The sequence below is a fragment of the Mytilus edulis genome, chromosome 13, assembly GCF_963676685.1.
Source record: "Mytilus edulis chromosome 13, xbMytEdul2.2, whole genome shotgun sequence".
Lineage (NCBI taxonomy): Eukaryota > Metazoa > Mollusca > Bivalvia > Mytilida > Mytilidae > Mytilus > Mytilus edulis.
In genome coordinates, this window is record NC_092356.1 from 41083170 (window position 1) to 41105598 (window position 22429).

A 22429-nucleotide genomic window follows, 5' to 3' on the forward strand; every position below is an offset into this window, starting at 1 on the left:
TTAAACAACGCACCTCTGAGATAGTTTTGCCGCTATACATGCGCATACGTTATTTTCGATTCAATCGTACTAGTTTAAACCGATCTCTGCGTTCACATCTAAAGTAAGATCGGTTTACTTTAGATCGATTCAAACTAAACTACCTCTTTTGGTGTTTTAGTTTAGACCGATTGAAGATCGATTCAAGGCGTTCACATTAGCCCTTAAACCGATCTAAAGTGAACCGGTCTAGTTTAAATCGATAAAAATGTCCTAGTGTGAACGGGGTCTATGTTTCATCTCAAAGAGAAATAACTTGGGACTGTTGCCAGTACAAAAATAAAGTGTTGCCGTGAAAATTGAATTCTGAAATAGGCACAAAGTGGAGTTAGGGATAATACAGAATGTTAGTATAAGAGTTTAAACTCTAACAGGTTCAGAGCATATATATGTTAAAGATATGCCGCACAGCCCTATATTTTGAACTTTGAATAAAAGTGAAGTTCATATCAAAGTTTCGTTCTAGGATAAAAAAAATTTTACGAAACTTCATAGTGAAGTGGCACAGTTTTAGTTACAAAGGGAGTTTCCGTATGGGGAATTTCATTGTCTATATTTACAGAAATGCAACTTTTGGGAGTTGTGGGCCACAAATCAAGCATTTTCTGGGTTCTTGAAAATAAAGATTTTAAAGAAAGGCTAGGATTGATTTGAAAGGTTATAGCCCTAACCGTTTTCATGGATGCTAAACACAATACTTTTCTAATACCTTATATACATTTCTTAGATTTCTTGACTAATTTCAATGTGGTTTAATTCAGTCTTGAATTCTTGGGGTTCTTTAAAAAGCTGAATCTATTCATGTACTAGTATTTTGTTTTTATGCCACAAAAAAAAAAAAACTTTTTTGAGTGGGGTCTAAAGGGTCCAAATTTAAACTTTGTTCTATTTCATCAAAAATTGATTTATTGTAGTTTTTTGATGTGCCAAATTTTACTGTGTATTTAGATTTAAAATGTTGGGCAATGCATTCCAATTCGTTCATATAAGTTCCAAAATGTCTTTCATTTTTTTTTAAACTAAATTAACCCAAATATCAGGGGTTATACATGTACTCATTTAAATGTTAAAGACTATAAGACAACATCATGCAAAGTTTACAAAATTTATGCAGGTTCTTGGAGTCTCATGTTTTTGGATTTTACTCTTTAATAAATTAAAAACTTTTGCCTTCAGTGGAATTCTACGGAATTCTTTATTATCTGAACAAAATTATGTTTCATATTTTGTCAGGTTATATTTATTTTATTTTATACCCAGCCAGTTACTCAAGTGTGAAGTGAGTAGATTTCAAGTGAAAAGATTTTTACCTGTAGTACATACGATCATGTGATTTCAGGTGATAATTTGGGTTTTACTTGGACAAAGACTTGCATTTTTTCCTGAAAATTGTTTGAAGAAATGAAGAACTTTAAAGTTTCATAAAGGTATTTAATGTAGTAATGATTATTTACTTAAATGTATTCTGGTTTGGATTTCAAACTTTTAGTTCCAGAAAATTACTTAAAAGATTTCACAAATTTTTCAAACATAATAAGGTTGGAGGATGTGAAACACAATGATGACTCTTAAGGATTATGTACCCTTGTGTTGATTCAATGCTAAACATATGGAAATTTTATAGAAAATCCACAGCCTTTATCTGTTTATTCTTGTACTCTCATATTTGACAATTTGATGACTGATAGATATAGGATTATTGCATGCAGTGCTAGCATTGATTTCCTTAAAACAAGTGTAGTTATTGGTTAAAACAAATATAAATATGGACCAGATCAAGTACACCTTTTAAGGTGCGCTTGACTTTAGTGACTCAGCACAAGTTGTTTTGCAATTTACTTTTTAAAGGTTCGTGTGGACCCTATGGCTAAAATGGCCGTATTTTCACCTCAAAATTTACTCTTGAGTACAGACAAATCTGCGCATCTGTAAAAAAATTCAAGCATAGCATGCCCTAGATAAATAAATTTCAAATATGTTTTATGTTTTAGAAAAATAAAAACTTACCAGGATTTTGCCGTGCACTTTTTTTCATTCCTCCAGAAGGTGCCAAAATAAACTAAGTTGGGAAACAGGTTTGAGAACTTCCCCACAGGTAATAATTGAAGTGAGCTGTATTGCTTGACATGGACATGAGATGGACAATAGATACCTGACAATAATTGGTTATTTAAACTGTGTACCTGAGTGGACCATATCAAGGTAAACTCAACTGTTTGTTAATTTTATCATCTTCTGCAGGGACGAAAAAAAGTGTACGGCAAAATCCAGTTAAGTTTTGAATTTTCTAAATCATACATTGCATTTGAATTCTATTTATCTAGGGCATGCTATGCCTTAAAACTTTTCCAGATGCACAGGTTTGCCTGTACTCAGAGGAAATTTTGAGGTGAAAATAGTCCATTTTAGCCATAGGGTCCACATGAACCTTAATTTTGCTAGAACTTTTTGTAAAAAATAAAGGCTAGCACATCATAGAAAAGCAAGTGAGTAATCTATGTTTCAAATCTTATAACAAAAATGTCTGTATTAAAGGCTGATTTTCTATAAAAATCGTATTAAAGGCTGATTTTCTATAAAAATCTTGGTTAATTTGCCAGAAAGTCCTCTTTTTCTATTAAATGCAATGAAACAGTAAATAATAATGATTTACATCAAGTTTCCCCTTGGTATATGTACAAAATGGCCTATCTTTATTATTCATTATATCTGTAGTTTTGATACTATTGAAGTTTGAAAAGTTCGTACAAAAATTGCTACAGAAGGGGTCGTAAACCTTCTTCATGTAGGTTTATTTATTTGAGATGTATTACGTTTTTTCATTGATTTGGTTTTATATTTAAATGTTTCTTTTCAGTTCTTGGATACTAGGAACTTGTAGTCATCTAAATTGGTATTAGATAGGAAAACCAGACACTATACACCATTACATAGATTTTCAACAATGGTAGACTCAGAATATTTAGGTATAATAGTACTTATACTTTCTACTTCTACTAGTGGCAAATATAACAAGAAGAATAGAGCTCACATTCATGCATCTGTCTAGGGAACAATTAACAGAATCAAATTTGGGTAAAGTTTTTGAACTGGTTGGCAAAACTTACTCAAAACGTCTATGTTGAAAACCTTGTATTGTAGGGTCAATAGACTAAAAAATATTGAGTCTATGGGATCAACATTGCTAAATCAAAAAATTTCCCAACAAAACTTTAGGGAAGGTATGGGTACAGTAAACCCACATACTTTTTTGTTTGCAACATGATTTTCTGGAATAATTTTAATATTAAATGTTTCTTTTCAGTGTTTTGACACTACAAACTTAGTCATCTAAACTCTAAATTGGTATTCAGATGCATCTAGGAAAGCAAGACAGTATATCAACTTCATTTCACAAACATGTTGATTTTCCCTTGATACAGTGACCAAGTGAATACAGGTATAGTCAAATAGTTTATTACAAAACTTGATCAATTTTTTTTTACCATCTTGACTACTAGCAGGTTTATCTGATAAAATATTGAACTATATGTATATTAGGCCAATTAAAATTAATTGTTAGATTTTCATCCCCGCCCGCCCCGCTTTTTGTTATTTTGAAAATTTTTCGATTTCCTGATTTGTTCATCTCCGTTTCTGGTAGCCGTCAAAAATTGTGTTTCCTTCCAAACTTCCTGTTTCAAATTTTGAAATAAAAATTAAAAAATAAAATCCTCCCACCCGCCCCATTTTTTTCAAAAATTTGGATGAAAATCTACTAATTAATTTTAGTTGGCCTTAACAATTAGATTGTAAGTTTCTGTGGTGATCTAAACTAAATATACCTAAAAAAAAGAATTTCATAAATGTTTGAGACCAAAAGCTTCTGGATTAGTTTTTTGATGATGAATTTCTCCAAAAATTCTTTTTGATAAACTTTTCTCAGATTTGACTACTATTAAGATTTGGACATTAAAGTATAAAGCGGTATTCATCTTTGATAGACCTAGGGCTACAGTTTAATAGCGGTAAACAAAGAATATGCACACAGGAATATCCATCCAGAACACAAAATCAGTACATAGACAGCATAAATAAACGAACAAAAGAAAGGAACCGTGCTTTGATTGCTGTTCTTCATCTCATACATAATCAATTTGCACAAAATTTATCATTTTGGCTTCACTCAAAAGTTTGAATATTAAGTTTAAAAAAAAATTTAAATGTATGAAAATATACTTTTTGTTGCTATTGATATACAAGTCATTTAAACAGACATACATTTTATCAATGAAATTTATCATTATAAGTTATATATGGTAATATAAGTTAAGAACTCTTTTTTAGCTCACCTGGCCTGAAGGGCCAAGTGAGCTTTTCTCATCACTTGGTGTCCGTCGTTGTCATCTGTAGTCTGTCGTCTGTAGTCTGTCGTCATTCACTCTTACAAAAAATCTTCTCCTCTGAAAATACTGGGCCAAATTAAACCAAACTTGACCACAATCATCATTGGGGTATCTAGTTTTAAAAATGTGTCTGGTGACCCGACCAACCAACCAAGATTTATAAAGAATGATAAATATTATAGAGTTTTAAGTTCCATTCTTTCATATTTATTAAAAAGAAATGATGTTTTAGAGGAGCCAACAACTGAGCAGAGAGCAAAAGAGAGATTGATGACCTTGAAGAGTAAGCAATGAGAACAGTAAGACAGCTGTTAAGTATATCTGGGGTTACCAAATATTATGGTAAGAACCTCATCTATAATCAAACTTGGTGAGTATTCTTTTTGTTAGTTTGATATTATGCATCATTATGAAAAAAGGGGGATGTAGGGTATAAATCAACAAGGCAGCTACACAATGAAAATAAATAACCAGAGACATCTACAGGTCTTCAACTAATTAGACTGATGTTTATACAATACATGAACTTGTAAATCATCCAAAGTCTAAAAGATTTGTGAATAAAATGAACAGACTAACAAATAACTTACATACACACCAATATCTGACCTAAGCACATGAGCATGTTGCAGGGTGAAACTTTTTTTATATAAAGCCCACCCTTTTTGTGCAATACCTAACCAAAATACAAAATTTCATACAGAAATTTTTTTCAAATTGAAGGGTTTCAAATTTTGAATAAGCTAATTTGTTCTTTAAAAAAAAAAAAGCCAGATGCAATTAACAAACAACAAAATATTTGGAAATCTTGACTCCCCCGCAAGAGAAAAATGTCACTCTTATTATTGAGGAAAATGGCCACTACCTCAATGGTCTTTAAAATTAATTCAGTTGCTCTGGTCATTTTTCAAAATTTAACAAGTAAATGGAGTTGTTTTGATGAAGCTTACCTTTAATCAATGGGAGATAACTGTGACCACATGGATCATAATTCTGAAAACTTATCCTGAAATCCTGGGCTTAAAAACTCGAAATCCTGAGGTCCCAAATTTAAATAAATTTAAATCTCGACATCCCGAAATTCGAAAAAAAAATTCCAGGATCTTGAAAGGGTCAATCCCGAAATCCTGAGCTTAAAAACACCCAATCCCATGGTCCCAATAAAGGTCCTATCCCCCCTCATATCTATAATTGATAAATAAGATAAAAGAAATACAGAAATTGTTAACATTAAATTGCCTTTTGCCATGCTTACATCAACAAAAGATTTTTTTTTCATTTTCCAAAATAATTCCAAGGCTAAAGATGTAGGATGCCATTCTTCTAACAAAATACCACAGCATGGAGACCCAAATCAGCACACTAAAATGTACAATGTGTGTCCTACATCTTGAAATAAATATCATTTTATAAATGTTCAAATATCTTCAAAAACATTTAATATTATTTTTTTTACTCATTTCTACTCTGTTGAGACTATTTCACTAGCACTGCACTTTGACTTTGACTAAGACAAACAAATTTTTTTATTGAAGTTGAATGGCCTTAGTGATGACTTAGTTGAGGACATGGAAAGCATTTTGTCATTGTTGGTTGTTTCATGGGGTTTGACCTCTTGAGTCACAAAGACCTTATGTATGTTAGTTTAAGTGAAATGTTCAATGCATTGTCAATGCTAAACATTTGATTGACTTTGACTGATATTTTTTTAGTTTCTGAAGAGTATAAATGAGTTTGAACAAAGTGCAGCATAACTTTTCTACATGATAAGAAGATTTGATTTTAATATTTTCACCAAATTTACTGATGATAGCAAAGCTTATGGTTTGTGCAATACTAGAATATGCTTTTTTTCACATGGAGCTTGTCATTTTCACTCAAAAAACATTAAAGAATTAATCAAATTTGTAAAGCTAAGCTTAAAGTTTGATATGTTATACACATAGGAGCTTGAAATTGTTAAAAAAAAAATTACTTAATTATCTTGTGTATTTGTGTCAGCTTCCATTCACTTTTTAAAAGTTTGAAAAAATACATTAAGAGGCATTTGCTATAAAAAAAAAGACAATAAATAACAGCACTTCATTTTTGATGAACATATATTAAAGTGGAATAATGAAGTAATGACCTGCAATTAGCAAGTAGATATAGGAAGATGTGGTGTGATCGAGTGCCAATGAGACAACTCTCCATCCAAATAACAATTTATAAAAGTAAACCATTATAGGTCAATGAATGTCCTTCAACATGGAGCCTTGGCTCACACTGAACAACAAGCTATAAAGGGCCCCAAAATTACTAGTGTAAAACCATTCAAATGTGAAAACCAACGGGTAGCAGTCTGTTTAGTTAAATTTTGTAAAAATGAGCTAAAAACTTTGCATATTTATTATTTTTTTCCAAGACTATAATTTAACCTCATTTTGGTCTGTATGCATACAACATTTAATAGGTACCATTGTAGTAGAAGGTTGCTCAGCTTGGTCAGATAATAAAAAGAACAGAATGTCAAAATAAAAAAATGAAACAAGGGAGCCACCGCACACAACAGGTTTGGTGACTGGTTTTTCCAACAAAAAATATGAAACTTATTTAAAATTGAAAATAATGTCAGAGACAACAACCCAACCAAAGAGCAGAAAACAGCCAAAGGCCACTAATGGCTCTTCAACTCGACCAGAAAATTCAGCATCAGGAGGCAGGCTTCAGCAGGCCCTACACAAAACTGTGTACTAGTTCGGTAAAAGTGGATGTCATACGAAACTCAAAAACATATAAATGAACTAAAATTAAAAAACATACAAGACTAACAAAGGCTTCTAACTAGAGACAGGTGCATAAATACAGTGGTTTAAACAGGTTTGAGAGATCTCAACCCACACCTATACCTCTAGGAGACAATGTAGAAAAAACAAACACACAGCAATTCACACAGTAAAACTCATTTAAAAAGAAGTCTGTGTCCCATGTCAAAAAAGGTAACATAAGAAACAGACTAACTAAGCCGACTGGCAATAGTTTTGGTATTTTTACAGCAGTTACAATGCTAAATTTCTTGGAAAAATAAAGTAGAAAAAGTTGATTAAAAAAAAATTAAAAAATTTGAATTTTACTTTAAAGAAATAAAATAAGGTTTCATTGATTTTATTCTTACATGCCCGTATGTAATTTTGTATATTTATTTATGTTTCATTTCAGAGTTCACCAACAGATGTTTAATTCTAAAATTTTGATTTTTGCAGATTGCAGCAGGGGGATGTTACTGTCATAGACCTTGAATAGACTCCGTTGTACTAGACCAGGGAGGGTAGCGCATAGTTTCCGCAGCACTATACAATAGTAACAAGATCACTCTACCATGAGCTTGTTAAAGGGCCCGTTTGATGAAAGTGACACCAACGTTCTCCAAAAGACTACAGATTTTTTTTGCAGATGCAGCCGAGAGGATGTTTCAGTCATGCAACATTCTCAAACACTAATAATTTTCATTTCTTTTTTGTTGTAGATGCAACCTCAGTCATAGACCTAGAGTATGGCTATGTTGTAACAGATGAAGAAAAGTGGCATATAAATTTCTGTATGTCCATTTCATTGATGGAAGTGACAAATTACTAATCTTTCTTCTTAATATCCATTTCAGAGTTCTTACAAAGATGTATAGGTATACAGTATTTATTATTTCTGTTTTGTGTATTTTTGTCAATGAGATAAAAGCCATAGAACAAAATCAATCGAAGTATTAACTGGTGTTATTTGAGACAACACCCTGGAACACAAGAAGTATCCCACCTCACAAAATTTAACACATGAGACATCTTACTTTCACCTTTTTTGAATGAAGCAGCACACTGTAATCAAGAAGTTATTCATGACCTGGAACATCTAGGAATAGCATATCGCTAATAGCATTTCTACAATTATCCTAAAAATTCATACAGTCGGGTACAATGATAAACAAGAGATACACAAAAAAGGAATATACCAAAGGACCAATATTAAACCATGGGGTAAAAATAGACTAGACAACACATAACCAAAAGAAATAACAGAAAATCGTCTACACTGATAACAAAATATTGTACAGCAACAACCCAACCAAAGACCTGAGAGGTTCTCAGGCACCAAGCACCAATCCAAACAAAGACCAGGGATGATCTCCAGCACACAGCACCAACCAAAACAAAGAACAGGTATGAACTAGGGCAAAGAGCACCAACCCAACCAAACTTAAGAGCCAGGGATGATCTCAGGCACCAAGCACCAACCTTTCCAAAGACCAGGGATGATTTCTTACACAACTCACAAAATTTTACCAAAGACCTGGAATGATCTCGGACACCAAGCACCAACCAAAATAAAAAAAAGGGTGATCTTAGGTACCACAGAATGGTAGCAAGTATTTGATATGTTAACTTATTTACTAATTGTTTAAGTAAAATGGTTTTTTTTCATTCATTGCTCCATTTTTTCTATCAAAAATTGTCAAAATGCAACATGAATTTTTTATGTGTTTTTATATCTCTTTCTTCAAAATGTTTTACTTAATATAATAGGTAAATAATTTCTTGAATAGAAAAAAAATTGGAAATGTTAATTTACTTTAATCAACGAATGAAAAAAGAAATGTTCAAATCTTTTTCATGCATAACCAAATTATGAAATGTGTTAAATAAAAGATTATAAATGACAAATTTCTATATTTTTTGGAGTAAAGTAAGATATGCTTCTATGAATTTTTACAATTGAACTGTTCCAAAATTTAATGTATCTTTTTTTACAGAAAATATAACGTAAAATAACAAATAATGACTCGGGTTTACATGAAAACACTGATATCCTGAATGACAGTAGCATAGGTTGATCCAGGGAGCCTCCCCCCTTTGTGGAAAGATTATATAAGGAATCACTGTAGCATGACTGGAGCGGGCCCCCTCATGAAAAGTTCTGGATTCGCCACTGAGTAGTGAAATAAAAATTCACTAAATTAGAAGGGGAGGTAACTCGATACAATATGGTATTTCAACTAAGTGATGCAATTTTGCTCTAAATTTGTGGAGTAAAATTCAGGTACACTATGCCAAGATCAAATTTTTTTACTCTTGGGAAAGTTGAGGGGGTACATTATTAAACCTAGGGTATTTTATTTTTAATATATACTGCTTAATATAAATGTGATGCTATCTGAATTGAAATCCGTTTGCCCAGGTGAAAAAGCCTCCTCCACTATTTTATGGTAGAAGCATTTAGTAACTGGAGAAAATGTGATTGAATTTGATTCTTAATTTCTGAAATAAGTTAATATTAACACAAATATTCACCATCAAAATTTTTAATAATGTTTCTGGATTATGATGAGCCATTTTTAATTATAAAAGTTTTCCTCATGTTTTTTTTTTACAGATCATTTGATTAATAATAGCCAAGTACATAACACCTTCTTCTTTATTCTCATAATTAAAAAAATATCAAGATAAATATGCCAATATAAATCCAAGTGGTACTTATTACATTCTTGTTGGTGGATCCTTGAATAAGTTTTATTTAATATTTAAAACTTACCAAAAAGTATTTTCCTTTAGAACATATTCAGTTTGAACACATAAATGACAGTATTTTTAGTAAGCATTTCATGAGAACAATGTAGTTAGAATTTTGACCGGAAAAATAAATAAAAAAAATTCGGGCATTCAATAGTGATGTATAAATACAATTTAGAAAGTACTATAAAAACTGAAAATTAAATAAAAAACTTAGAAAGAAGATTGATTTGATTTGATTACAACATACACAAAAAGCGTCCCCGTTTATTAAACCATTGAACAAAATGTTCTTCTGGAATGCAGTAAAATGATTTGCCCATCAATTTCAGTAGTTCAATTTGGCATACTTTAATATGCAACAACAGTCGAAGCTAGAAAAAGAGGTTGGAGATTAGAGTGGAAAGCCCGCTTATTTGATTTGTTTATACTATTTTGTCAAATTGATTAATGTAGAAATGGTGATAGTTGAAATAACTTTAGATGAGATTTATTAAGTTGTAAAACATTTTAGGTCGTTGGGTTCAATGATCAACTGATATTAATTAAACATTTTTAAACATTGTCTTGTTTGCATTGCCAGTTCTTTTGGGTGGTTCAAATTGGGTTTGCATAGCAATTCATACAATTTTTGGTGGTACACCAGTTTAAAAGGATAAAAACTGAAATTTCAGATTTGTAATTAAACAATTTCACCATTTTGTTTTACTGTTTTCAATACATCTTGATTGTCAAATTTGAGAATAACATAGTTATTTAAATTTAAGTCATAGTCATCTGCATTTAAAGTTTCATAGCTGAACATTATTGTTCATCTTGAAAGTTGTTTTTGAAGATTAAACAAATATCAAATTATCATTTCAGAAATACATTGAGCTTTGAGCGCTGCGTCTCTTACTAACATATAACATAGTTTCTTTTTGGTGTAGCTTTCAGTAGTTAGGGTCTGGTTATTTCTTCTGTTTTTTCATTTGTTCTTTGGATGGTGTTATGGTTTTCAAGTATTCTGCTTTCAAAGGAATCTTCATATGTAATTCTGAAATGAAAGTATTTGATATTAGAAAAAAGACCATTTAGAGCTTAGAGCTACTTTGAACTTTTTATAATTTTCGAAACAATGTCAAAAACAAATGTCTTAAATCAAATTCTAAATTGTATTTGACATATTATGATGTATTGGAAACGAAAAAATTAAATGTATATTTGTATCTTAGATTGAATTCAAATACAGTATTGTGAAAAATGTCCCAAAATGTTATTTACTTGAGCAAAATTATTTCAGGGTATGTTTCTTTTAAGCACTTATTGCGAACAAGGCAATGGTGAAGTAAAAGTAACATTTCAAAATTATAAACTAATTGGATATATCTCTTATCTATAAAAATCACTTAAATTTTTAACCAAATTGGAAAGCAATTAAATAAATCATTTCACACCCCCCTAAAAAAAAAATTCATTCTGATCGCGTTATCTAAAACTATCATCATTTCCCAGAGAAATTTAAAAAATCATCCCTCGCGTTAAATGGTAGTAAAATCTATTTTACTTCAGATATCTCATTCTTGGGTTAACTTTTCAACTCTAATCCCCATTAATATGCTTTCATTCAGACATATTATAAATTCTCCATACAAATCCCAAAAAAATAATCTTGTGAAAAACTAAAATTTGTGGTTCTCATGAAAAATAATTAAAAAAAAAACCTGTCAATAATAATGAATCCACAGTATTCACATCAAGTTTTATAATTAAGCCTCAACTGTTGTATATAAGCAACATTTCTTGTTTGTTTCTTTGTCTTTACACAATTGAAATTCATTTCTTTTAAGCAAGGGAGATAACTTGTTTCAAATTTTAATTTTATGATGAAAATTCTAAAAATAATTTCTGGGAACAGGCTATTTGTTTTTGTCTTCTTTGTCCATTCAACATCATATTTTTCTATAATCAGTGTAATTTTTATTTGATTTAAAAATATTTAGTAACTATTTGGTTTATAATTATCAGTACATAATTGACAACTATTTTTAATTTAAACCTTTTCATCACATTTAACAATGGCTCATCATGATTTGTAGATAAGATTTTGACATTTCTTTTCGAAATTCCCCATAAATTTCTTTCAAAAATTGCACACAATCAGTTATATTAACCAAGCAGGTTCCAATTGGATCATGTACCATACTTTGAGGGCAGTGGCAGATTCAGAGGGTGGAAGTTTTGGTGTTGAATCCCCCTTTTTGTCAAGCCTTTGACTTTAGTTGAAAAAGTGAGACATAGCAGTCCTACATTCCGTCATTGGCGTCGTCCTTGGCAGCATCAAGAAATATTCACTCTTTGCTTAAAGTTTGAAATTTTAATAACTTTCTTAAAAACTCTCCTTGATTTGTACCAAGTTTGGACAAAAGCTTTCTCCTGGGAAACGTTAAATTCACTCTGTGGTTAAAGTTTTAAAATTTATAATAACTTACTTAAATTCTCCTGGATTTGTACCAAGTTTGGACAAAAGCTTGTTTATGATCATAAGATAGTATCCAGAAGAAAAAATAAAATTCCATTTTTTCTGTTTTTCACTTATATATGGACTTAGTTTTTCTTCAAGTTAACATTACATACATACAGTCTGCTGTTTTTTAAACATTTATTAGATTCATAAACTATTCTGGATTGAAACTAAAGGAGAGTACAGAATTCTGTAATGATAATTTGCATGTCACATTGACACCATCAGGATAAGTTACAAATATGGAGTGAACGTAGATGTGAACTTTAACTGGATCAAGAATGTTAAATAAAATATGTTTTTGTAAATTTGGATGACATTTGACTTGCAATTATGTACCATTTACGATGCTGGATGTAGTACAGACTTGCTTATCGTACTATTTCAACACTGGAAGAAGTATGTTTGTCTGAGCGAAGCCAATTGGAAGCACGTACCTCTTAGTGAAGCTAATTGGGAGCCATACCCTCTGTCTTGTTGCGAAGCTGATTGAGAGCAGTACATATATACCACTGTCTGCTAAAGCTAATTAGAAGCAGTACCCCCGGCAGAGTGGTCCCAATTAGAGGCAGTAACTCTGAGCGAAGCCAACTGGAAGCATGTACCTCTCCAAAATTTGATTAAACACTATTCAACAAATTTTATTTAACATTCTTTTTAAACTTAACTCCCATTATTACCTTCTTTTATTTTTGATTTATTATTTTTCCTCCTGTTGACCTAATGAAGTACAAATTATCACTTCACTATTTTGTACTCTTTAGTTTTTATTCTGATGCACGTGCCATATAGAAATTAAAACATGCCAATATATAGTTTAGTAAAAAGAATTATCATAAGTGAATCTTTTATAGACAATTCAAATACAAAAAATACTATGCATTTTGCTGATTATATATTTTACTGGGAATTTCACTTAATGTAACTGTAAATGTAAAATACCATTAATACTTTTTGTCCAGCCTTCAACTTTAGTTGAAAAAAATGAGACCTAGCCATCCTACATTCTGTCAGCAGCGTAGTCGGTGGCGATCACAAATATTCACTCTTTGCTTAAAGTTTTTGAAATTTTAATAACTTTCTAAAACTATTCTGGATTTCTACCAAACTTCGACAGAAGCTTGTTTATGATCATAAGATAGTATCCAGAAGTAAATTTTGTAAATAAAACCAATCAATTTTTCCATATTTAACTTATAAATGCCAGGATACAATACATTCACTCTGTGGTTAAAGTTTTTAAAATTTTAATAACTTCTTAAAATATTCTGGATTTGTAACAAACTTGGACAGAAGCTTGTTTACTATCAAAATCTAGTACAATGTATCTAGAAGGAAAAATATTTAAAACTTTGTTCCTGTTTTTCCATATTTTACTTATAAATGGACTAAGTTAACCTTAAATTCAATCTAAAGTTAAAGTTTTTAAAACATTTATTAGATTCATAAACTATCCTGGATTTTTACCAAACTTTGACAGAAGCTTCTTACAATCAAAAGATAATATCTAGAGGAATATTTTTATTGATTTTTATCCCCTCATTTTTGTTGAGCCTGGGATTAACAGCAAAGGTCATTGAGACACTGGGTTCTGGGGAACCCTTACAATTTTTTTGATGATCAATGCAATTGAATCAGAACATAAACTAGTTTGAACCCTGCCTTTTATCTTGGATGGGAGTCCCCTCTCTTTAGAGATGGCTTAAACCACCCCTTGGGGTTTAAATAATTGCTTTTTCATCATTTGAAGATGGAAAAAAAAACTATTTACGTTATTACATGGGATTTGTTTCCTCTACAAATGGCCTAAAAGAGCTGTCCTGTCTGTGTATTGACTGGAGCTAGTTCTGACTGTTATCCTCCATTTAAGGAACCAGTCATTCCAAGAGTTACCTTGTGCTAGTCCATCTCTATTGATGTCAAGATTTCAGTGATTTCTCTTCTTTTCAAACAGGTTTTTGGAAGCAGTCTTATGAAAAACAAAATTTTGACATCACCAATTAATATGATACATGTATCAAACTTGATTTGGGAACAAAAATGTTTCTTTTGAATTGTAAATTTTGGAACTTTTTTCTTCAGTTATTAAAGTTTAAAATTTAATGATTTTTATCACATGCAATTTGAATTTGGACAATTGTTTTTTTTTATTCTAAAGAATCAGCATTTTTTTACCATTTCTTTAGTTCATAAAAAGATTTTCTACTTCATACCACTGTTTTGCATTTTATAAATTTGTATTTTATATTTTCAGTGTTTCTTGTACCATCAAAACTTCAATGAAAGATTGCACTCATGTTGAAGTTGTGTAACTCCTAGTATGAAATTGTTTGAGGAATTTTCCCCACTTTTATTAAAATTTACAGACGGTACCATTTTGTGTAATTATAACTACTGCAGTTTGAAATGTTTATAATTTTTCTATTTTTTCTTGAATTGGGAGCTTTTTATTTAAAATCTTTTTAAGAAGGTTACAATTTTTGTTTCAAACTCATATCTTTAGAACTCTCATAATGAGCATGCAAATTGATTAAGATTAATTGTCATCACCAATTTTTGACCTTTTAAAATTCCATATACTGTATTTAAATTTCAGTATTTTTAAAAAAGACCATTCTCCATTGTTAAAGGAAAAATATGAATTTGCACAACTGAGCTACTTCAGGCTATGGTCAATTTTTGGAGTATAATTTTCATGCTTATGATGTGCATGGTGATAAACTTAAAAAAAGAGATATTTTATTAAACTATGCTTCAAAATATTAGAAAATGTTTGTGATTTATAGGTGTTAGCCAATTACTATTCTGTTCTTTTTTTATAACCCCTTATTTTAGGTCTTTACATATTAGATGTCTTTAAACTAATATAAGAGCTATTATTTAGAGCTCTCTAAATAAAAGAAAATACAGGTTACCAATTTAAAAGCACATCTGGTATTTTAACTGTATTTTATGTATGAATTAAAAAAAATATTATTTGTATATTACATTGAGAATTACTTTAACTGGAATGAATGGAAAAAGAAAATATTGTGAGATGCTTTGGAACATTCATGGGACAATTGTACACTTGATCAAATACAATGGAAAGGACATTTCGTTTAGTGCATAAATTGGATTCAGTGAACTGACCAGCACAAAGAATTATGTTGAAAAGCATGAAAAAGTAACCATGGTAGCAGCTCCAAGGAAGATGGTTAAATAAATCTTCAACCAAGTCTGAGGCTTTACAAAGAAAATAAGAAGGCAAGTTTAATTAAGTCAAACAAGTTCTATACATTTTATACATTATTTGATAAAAAGTATATATTTAAGGCTTACCATGCAGTTACAGTGGAGAAAGTGATGTTGCTAACGTAAAATGATATTTTTTGCCTTTCAATGGGAGATAACTCATTGTAAAATGTGCAGATGATTTACCTTTATGAACAATAAAATATGTTTAAACCATTGTTATTGAGGAGTTGAAACTCAATAAGTAAATTATAAGACTTTTTTTAATTTTTCATCTTTTACATTGATTTTACAGTTATTGATGTTATACTTTTGTGTGCACGTAGTCAGAAATCCTAACAATATTGGTAAATGTAGGGGAAATGGAAATATAAAGTATATAAATTGTCAATTTTTATATTTTAGGTTCTTTCTGTGAGATGTTTTTATGGTGTGGGAATAAGACTTGGTGGTCAAATACAGCTAATATATAGGTAGGTACCAGTATACAGTTTGGAAAAGAAGAAAGAAAAAAAGATAAATGTAGTACATGTATAAAAGTAATTAGATCCATTTTTTACTTTCCTTGCCTTGAAATAATCAAACACTAAATTTTTACCCTCTCTTTTGATATCAGTACAAATACAATGTATAGTATATGTTGAAGGATCTAACATGATTATTTGGTTTGTTATGTTGTTGGATTGCTGTATAGTCAATGTGTTCTCAACATCTAGTACATGAATAAAACCCATTTCTTTTTAATTTTAATACAGTAACAAGTGATCCTTTTAAACCATTTTATTAATAATATGACAAAATTTTATATTTCAGATTAGCTTCACAGCTTGTCTGTAAGGATTGAAGTTGGGAATGGGCATTGGAGCTGGCTTTTATGGTAAGAACCAGTACATAAATTAATGAATTATTCAGCAAAGAGCATGTACAAATCTAGTTCTTCATTATGCTAAGAAGTATTATAGTCCAGTCAATCTAGCATAGATTTGACCCTAACCCGAAAGTAATTGCAACAGAAGATTTTTAAGTTTTTATCTTTAGCATTATACCCCAAATATACACAGAAAAAAGTCCCATAAAATCTAACTTGAGGAAGACTAAAAAAATCACCATTTAAAATTCCTATGGAGATTTGCATTGAAAAGGGAGATAACTCTTGCAAAAAAGGCAGAAATATCAATAAAAATTGATACAACATTATAACTTTACCGCTTCTATTCATCAGAATGTATTGATTCTTGATTTTTTAGCGGTCTTTAGAGTATAACAAACAACTCTAAAGGTATTTTCATATATTTTATCTAGCTAAAATCTAGATTTCGTAATTCATTAGTTGACCATTTAATGAATTTTTCAACATATCAAGGTAAAGAATCTCAAATTTAATAAAAAAAAACAATTAAGCATGCATTCTTCTTTTTGTGGTTTAAAGTTTCTTTAGATAAGTAAGTTGCTGAAAAAATATAATATACAGATATAAACAATACCAAATTTTCACATTATTTTTTCAAAATGGTTACAAAGCTTCACATTTGCAATTTCTTTAATGAAAAATGCACGAAAAAAATAAAACAACCCATAACACTTCGGTTTTGCACATTTCATGAGCAGAAGATTATATAATTTAGTCAAATACAAACTTATAACCCCATCAAAGTATCATACTTTACATAAATTTCAAGAAAAACAATCAAAATTGACCAAAAAAGACTCATTTTTGCAAGAGGTATCTCCCCTTCCAATGTTAATTTCCATAGGAAATTTAAAGTGCTGGTTTGAGTTTTCCTCAAGTTAGATTTTATGGGACTTTTTTCTGTGTATATAAAGGGCATAATGCTATAGATTAGAACTAAAACATTTTCTGTTGCAATTAGTTTTAGGCTAAATCTTAGTTTGACTGGACTATTATACTTTAATTATGCAGAGAAGTAGTATACTTTAATTTTTCTTAAAACTATAATCGTATATATAATCTGGAAAGAGGACATTAGTAGGTATGAAGATAAATAAAGGAAATTAAAAATTATACTGTTACTTAGAAAATTGGTTTTCTAAAATTGTCCCCATACATAAAGTAAAGAAGATCATTGTCAATGAAATAACTCTCCCAGAGACCAAATGACATGGATGTAAGTAACTAATGGTCACTGTATGGCCTACAACAATGAGCAAAACATATACTTTACAATTAACTATGAAACAGAAAGTAGATGACATGAACAAATGTGATAATTCAAACAAGAAATCAACAGCTAGATTTATAATGAAACAATGAAATAATAACAAATATGTTGGACAACAACCAACGACATGTCATCCCTTGTTTGCTAAAGAAGACTGGTTGTTTGTAAATTCATGTCTACACATCACTTTAAAACAAAGTAAATCAATTTTCTATGCATCATCAGTGCAATAACCAGTTACTGATTCCTTTGCATTGAATATTGTTCTGACAGATGTCAGAATGCATATTTCTTTTTCAGGTGAATTCAACTGTGGCTGCAGGAAATTATTGTGCAATACGACTGAAACAAAAAAGAATGTAATTCAGACTATTTTTGTGTATGTTGTTTGAAAAAATGTTGATAATTTTTATCACAAATAAAAAAAAAAAATAATATGTACAGATTCTCCATTTTCAGCAAGACTGGAAGTTGTATGCTAAATTGATACTTTAGAATTTTAAGATATAACTTGTAGACCTACTTGAGACTTAATAATGGTCCATGTGTATTCAAAACATTTCCAGTAAGTTAAGAATGGAGAATCTAAAAAAAAAAAAAAAAAATGTATTTTTTAATTTTTCTTATTTGTATGATATAAATATTTTTCCAATGTTTTGTTATTTTTAGCATTGTTTTTAGCTCAAACAAGTTATTTCAAAATAATCATAGTAAAGAAACATCCTGGTGAAAAAAGATTGATTGATTCAGCAATATTGATTATATCTTGGTGACCATTTTTTTCATGGTTGAGAAAGTCAGAGTAATGGGAGAGAACCACCAAGGTGCTAAATATTTTTTGTAAATGTTTGAATATTTTATATCAAATTATTTATTTTTAATTATAGCTCTACCATTTGTATTTTTGTTAGATATAGCAGTGATGTGGAGTCCCAACAGGTGAATTTTTTTGGCAATGGGAGGTAATAAATTATTCCCCTGTTTAACTCCTCATTCTTTAAATTTCCTCATGGTAGGGATATATAACTATTTACTTGATTTTCACATTTGTTTTTGCTTTGATATTAGATGCACACTAGCTAATACAAAAATATATATTGACTGTTATTCAGAGTTCTGTAAATAAAAAAAATGTAAACAGAGGTCTAGATAATAGTTTTGAGGGTGGGAGAAATCATGGTTCATTACGGGTAGAATTGATTTGGTGAAAGATATGTGATTAATTGAGAATGCATCTGATATTTTTTATTTATTTCTATAAATATAATGGACCAAAAACTGAAAGATTGCAATTAAGATGATGATGATAGCCACACTGGCAGCCAGGAGAGCAGCTCAAAGGAAGATGGTCAATAAAATCTTCAACCTAGTCTGAGGCTTAACCATGAAATTGAGAAGGCAAGTTTATAGAAGTCAAACCATTTCTATACATTTTCTAGAAATACATGTGTATAATTGTTAAACAGTACATATTCATCTTTATTTTCTGCATGAAAAACATCTTTGAAGAATTTATTTACAAGTTTTAATATTTTGAGATAGCAGGTACATTAACAAGAATTTCTTTTACAATTACAAGAGTAAATCCTGAGATAGGAATCAACATTCAAGGGGAGACTAATCAACAGCAAGATTTGTTTATTCAATGGGAGACAACTCATTTTCATTATTCAAAGAGTGCAGAATTCAAATCATAAACCTTTGACTATTTTTGTTTGTTTTTCAATCTTTTATATAAATATTACAAAATACATGAATGTTAAACTATTGGTACATGAAGTACGAAATCAGAACAATTTGTAAAGTAATTTTTAGGTTGACATATAAATTAGTTTGTAAAATTAATAAATGTATTAATTTCTTTTTAGATACTTTCTGTGAGATGTTTTCATGGTGTGGGAATAAGACTTGGTGGTCTAATACAGCTAATATGTAGGTAGGTACCAGTAATATTAATCCTGTTTAAAAGAAAATAATTCTATAAGTAATATTATTTGGAAATAAATACTGACTTTAGGGTTAAAGGTTGATAAGAGTTTGGTCAACAGTGTACTCTTTATTTTATCAGTACCATATATAACAATGTTAACTTGGCAAAATATGGCCTTAGTATAGATTTTAAATTTAAGCCTTTATCATAGAATATCAAAAAATGCCCCATCTGGTTATTCAATAGATATCTTTCAAAAGACTTAATGCAACATAAAATAAATCGCTTCTTTATAATACATTGTAGACTATAATTAATTATATTGGGAGATATCATCAAAATGAGATGATTTTATGGATTTTCTGACCTAAAAGCTTAAAGAATACCTTTGGTCCAAAATGTTTAATAAACTAAATGTGCTAAGGGTAATATTTAAATTAAAAGACAAACTATTTCTGGATCAGGGAAAGTGAATTATGCTAAAAAAAGTTCTGAATTGTGAGAAATTGGGCCTTCATTGGCGCTCTTGTGAAAACAGCAGAATTGCATAATCAACAGGTCATAACTTAGTAGTTTATATTGTGAGGTGCCAAAAAGATGATGTGGTTATTTTGTATCAATAATGATACCACAACAATGTATGTGTCAAATTCATAGTTTTTGGGCCTGAATCAAAAAAGATTAAAATCCTGTGGCCAACTTTAGCTTTTTTAAACCTACCCCTTATAGGATTGAATTGGGTTGTTGTTTTGATGTCTATTATTATATATTTTACCCATTTTATATACCTGTAGATGAGTATTCCAGAAGTGATCCTTTAAAACAATTTTGATTGACTAAGCATTTTATATTTCAGGTTAGCACTACAGCTTGTCTGTAAGGATTGAAGCTGGGAAAGAGCCATTGGAGCTGAATTTTATGGTAAGAACTAAAAAATAGATTGAACTATTCATCCAAGAGTATGTAAATAAATGCACCATGGATTTTATTATGTACGCATGTAGATCTAACATTTTTAAAATGTTTTCCAAATTAAAAATTTTAATTATACCGGTATTCATAAGGAAGCCTCCGGGTGCTGGAATTTCTCGCTACATTGAATACCTGTCGCTGACCTTCTGCTGTTTTTTTTTCTATGGTCAGGTTGTTGTCTCTTTGACACATTCTCAATTTTATAAGGGTATATAAGAATAAAGAGAGGTTATAAGATTGCCAAATACACAACTATCAATAAGAGAAGCAACTTACAGTCACCGTAAAACATTCAGCAATGAGCAAAATCGTTATGAATTTTAATAATACAACTGGTTGAATATCACAATAGGTACTCATATTCATCATTCTAATCTCTCATGCATAACTTTGAAGGTAGATTTTTCTGAAATCGGTAATATCGATCAATATTGCATTTTTGTCCATTTATTAAAAAATCACAAATATAGATGCATGCAATAATTTCTGATTTTACAGTACCAGTTTTAAAGTAAGCAATAAGAGGTACTGAATATGACAAAATGTCAAACAATTTTAAACACGAAAACCAATGCAATGATTCATAAAAAAGAATAAACGAAAATTAATCAAGACACACATTGATTACTTATTCGTCCTTATTGGCTAATAATTGTATCAGATCGATGATGTTTAAATTTCTATATGGGTTTGATCATTTGTTTAAGAATGTTTATTTCTTTTTCAGGGAACTCTGGCTGCCGCATACATTGATTATGGGATTTAACAGTGAAGAATATTATTCAGAAATTTTTTGTATATGTTTCAAAAAATGTAAATTTTTACACAAAAAAAAAATGTGTAAAGATTCTCCATTTTCAACTAGATTGGAAGCTTGTATTTAAAATTTCAAAATTACTCTTACTTTTCTCATCGTGCTTATGGAGATGTTTCATAATTTAGATCTTATTCGTTTATCCCCCACCCCCAGTAACTGTATTTCATTTTACTTTGAAAATGAAATGAAACGGACCAATTTGACTTGTAAACCTAATAATGGTCTGTCTAGTCCAAAGGCTTCCAGTCAGTTCAGAATGGAGAATCTAAAAAAAAAAAAGAAAAGAAAAACAAAATGTATTGTTTTTTGAGTTTCCTGAGTTGTAAGATATTTTTACAACTTTTTGTTATTAGCTCACCTGGCCGAAAGGCCAAGTGAGCTTTTCTCATCACTTGGCGTCCGGCGTCCGGCGTCCGGCGTCGTCCGGCGTCGTCCGGCGGCGTCCGGCGGCGTCCGGCGGCGTCCGGCGTCGTCCGGCGTCGTCCGTCGTCGTCCTGCGTTAACTTTTACAAAAATCTTCTCCTCTGAAACTACTGGGCCAAATTTAACCAAACTTGGCCATAATCATCATTGGGGTATCTAGTTTAAAAATGTGTCCGGTGACCCGGCCAACCAACCAAGATGGCCACAATGGCTAAAAATAGAACATAGGGGTGAAATGCAGTTTTTGGCTTATAACTCAAAAACCAAAGCATTTAGAGCAAGTCTGACATGGGGGTTATATTGTTCATCAGGTCAAGATCTATCTGCCCTGAAATTTTCAGATGAATCGGACATTCTGTTGTTGGGTTGCTGCCCCTGAAATGGTAATTTTAAGGAAATTTTCCTGTTT

The 22429-nt window shown here is 30.5% G+C and overlaps 1 long non-coding RNA gene across 2 annotated transcripts; it reads left to right on the plus strand.

The window, feature by feature from the left end:
• Positions 1 to 1362: 1362 nt before the first annotated feature.
• On the plus strand, positions 1363 to 22020 carry LOC139501263 (uncharacterized). 2 transcript variants are annotated; one of them, XR_011658503.1, is made up of 11 exons: positions 1363 to 1466; positions 2897 to 3005; positions 3344 to 3478; positions 4657 to 4794; positions 7667 to 15710; positions 16104 to 16171; positions 16512 to 16575; positions 18179 to 19276; positions 19747 to 19814; positions 20665 to 20729; positions 21508 to 22020. It is a non-coding gene; the product is annotated as an uncharacterized lncRNA (long non-coding RNA). The 2 variants fall into 2 exon arrangements; XR_011658502.1 differs by having other exon boundaries at positions 4657 to 15710.
• Positions 22021 to 22429: the final 409 nt, after the last annotated feature.